Here is a 3,193-nt window from a genome sequence, read left to right as displayed (position 1 = left end):
AACTTTTATGACCATCTAGCCTGTTCTTTAGGGTAACATAATAGAAAGAACCTACTTAATCATTAGTTTCCTTTCAAGCTCATTGAATACATTTGAGACTTAATACATCGTTTAGAAGAGCACCTGACTGTAAAGACCACAACTAATGGAGAAGCCACCACCCCCCAGTTAATCTGGACTTGACCAAAAGTTGACCCTGCTGTGCAGGTAGTTTTAACCAGATGAAAAAAGTGTGTGAAACATGTAGGTTTACAGTGAAGCTGCAAGAAGTTTCCCAAAACTAAGCAGGAGGAAGTTTTCCGCTCTAAAAATTTCACTAGAGTTTTTGTAAGTTTTGTGGGCTTGAACCTACACTGACATATGGTAACTATCAACTGTAAGGCATGGGTCAGCCTGAATATCTTTGATAAGAAAAGAATAAAAGAGAGGGAAGAGTTCCAGGGTTTTCCTTGAAAACAAACCTCCCCACACTCAAAGAAAAAAAAAAAAAGAACCCAAAGAAGTTTTTAGCTTAACAGCTTGAAAAGACTTGTATAGAAGCCCTGTTTGTCTAAGCATTTCAGATGCACACCAAAATACTCTGGGTGTGTGATTCACCTGCTAATACATGCAATACTTCTGTAGTATGATAAACAAATTTAGCAAATCATTGTACCATGACCATCAATAAGGACACCAGGTTTTAAAACTTACCAAAAGTGGAGAGTTTCTATGTATGTGCCTGAATATCTGCCACTTGGCCTCTAGGCCATTTCAAGTCCCCAAGTAAGCTGATATTTAGCACCTCATAAAAAAGCTGTGTACACCTGAGTAGAGGAAAAAAGTGACATTTGTTGGTAGTTTATATGGAGGATCACATTACCTTTCTTAAAATAAGAGAAAGATCTTCATCTATGTGTTTAGAAGAAGGAGAAGGAGGAAGGGTGGTTTTGCAAAAATCTTTGTTTTGGAGAAGGTGCTATTAAACAAAAAAAAGGTTTGCACAGCAGCAAGCAAGCATACTGATTTATAAAACTGCACAAAATTGCATTGAATTTTATCCTGAATTAAAAGATTTACAGTACACTCCTAAGAAAAGTAATAGCCTCTCTGCACTTACCTGGTGGCTTTTTGATTATCATGTGCTGAGAAAGATCTCTCTCTGAATACACCCAGATGCATGTAACGAGTACGCTTGCTTTAAGGCCAAACAAGAAGGTTATGAGCTGCACAGTCAGCTCTGCTTTGTTTTCCTCAAGTGAAATATGATTTTAAACCTAAATACTGAAATAGCACCAAATATTTAAAATATGTTATAGTTGGTGAGTTTTTCCACAGTGCCAGTTTGTTTTCCACTCCCTCCATGACATCTCACAACTCTAAGTGCTCAATGACAGCCTGTAGAGGTTTCGCCATAATCCACCTTTATCCATTAACAGACACTCAATCACTGAAGTGCTTAGTAGACTAAACATATTTATCCAACCAAATCACACTTTACAATGCAAAACTGCCAATCAGACCCCAGCTATTAACAAGGAACTGCTTTAAGGGGATTTTGGTGTTTGTGCTGTGAAGAGCATGCTTACCTCCAACAAACCACTAAACCAAATTAACATAGCTGTATCCTCATAAAAGAAACCAGATATCCTGTTGTGAAAATAGAAAGCTTGGTAGGACAGGGCTCCTTTGATGGCTAACAGTGTGGCAGACGAAGGCTTCAGACTACAAATCTGGTTACCACAGGCTCATTACAAAACTCTAGCATTAAGCTTTTGCTAACTTTAAAAGCAAAATAAAAATGTATCATTTGGGTAACTCAGTAAGTCATCAACTTACTAAGTTACTATTATAATTGCAACAAGTGCTGTAATTGTTGGATAAGGCTCCTTAATTCTAATTGCTCCTTTGTCCAAGATCATGTTGTAAAAATGCTTGCATTAGCCAAAATAAAATCCAAGAGACACAAATGTGGTAGTAATAATAATTCTTTTTATTAGCCTGGAAAAGAGGAAGAGAACAAAGCTTTAAAAAGACTTCAAAGTTCTGACCAAGAGAAAAAAAATCTAAAATCGGAGAAACATGCATACACTCTGCTCTTTTATTAGACTCATACAAACTAAGTGCCATCACCACAACTTAGATCTTGACAGCATTTCTTTCCCAAGCAGCAGGAAAAGTTACACCATCCATGTTGCAGGGCTAATTTAAGTTCTCTGTCAAAAACTACATAAACCAGTCCTGTATATTCTCACTAGGAAGCCCTAATAGTTTTAGACTTATTGGTATTATGCGTCCTTTAAATCCCAATATTTTAATGCTGCATTTGACATTTGCTGAGACTTGGTGTATTTTCCCTCCATTTAACCATAGCAAAAAGAAAAGTGAAGTTTTAAACTTTGAGGTAAGTGACTCATGAAAATGCATGTTTTCAAGAAACATCAGTTTAAAAATGTGTATATACCCTTCTTTACTTCCAAATAGCCTTAGCTCTGTGATTGAAATATGTATTTCCAATCCTTCACTGCTTATCAAAAATAATGAGCACTTTCTTTTTTACTAGCTTTTATAAACACTTCTGGGGAAAATTTTATGAGCAGCTAGAACAAGTTTTACTTCTTGGAGAGAAGGCTTCATGCTGGAATCATATCCAAAATGAGTAAACCACAACATGAACAGATTTTCCAAAAATCACTAGAGCAGACTTTGTAAGTTAGAGTTGGAAACATGTAAAGTACAAATTAAGTTGTCATGTAACAGAATAGTATAGTTTCGTATGCTAGAGTCAGACATCATGTTCCATCATAATACGTATCCATTGCCACTACGTCTTTAGTCTACATGTGTTCTGAACAGTTACGAATAATACAAAAATTCACAAAATAAAGCTGTTCCAGGTTTATGCATATGAATGTCCACATGTGTTTTTGTATGAAAGAAACTGATGCAGGTTTTCAATGCATACCACTTACAGAAAGGGAAAAACATCATCAGGACACTAGAAGTACAAGAATAAAAGAACAAATTACAATACAAATTAAAAAGAGGAATTATTGTAGACCACATTGAATCTGAGTAGTTATAAAATACTTGCTGTGGTTAATAAGAAATACATGCTTTCACGCCTTTGCCACATATTCATGTTAATACATTTTGTATTCTGTATTGTATATATGTGTCATACGCAAGCAATGAAAATATGCACAGAAAGCCC

This window comes from Phaethon lepturus, unplaced genomic scaffold (assembly GCF_000687285.1).
Source record: "Phaethon lepturus isolate BGI_N335 unplaced genomic scaffold, ASM68728v1 scaffold8447, whole genome shotgun sequence".
NCBI classification, from domain to species: domain Eukaryota; kingdom Metazoa; phylum Chordata; class Aves; order Phaethontiformes; family Phaethontidae; genus Phaethon; species Phaethon lepturus.
This window is presented reverse-complemented; position numbering follows the sequence as displayed.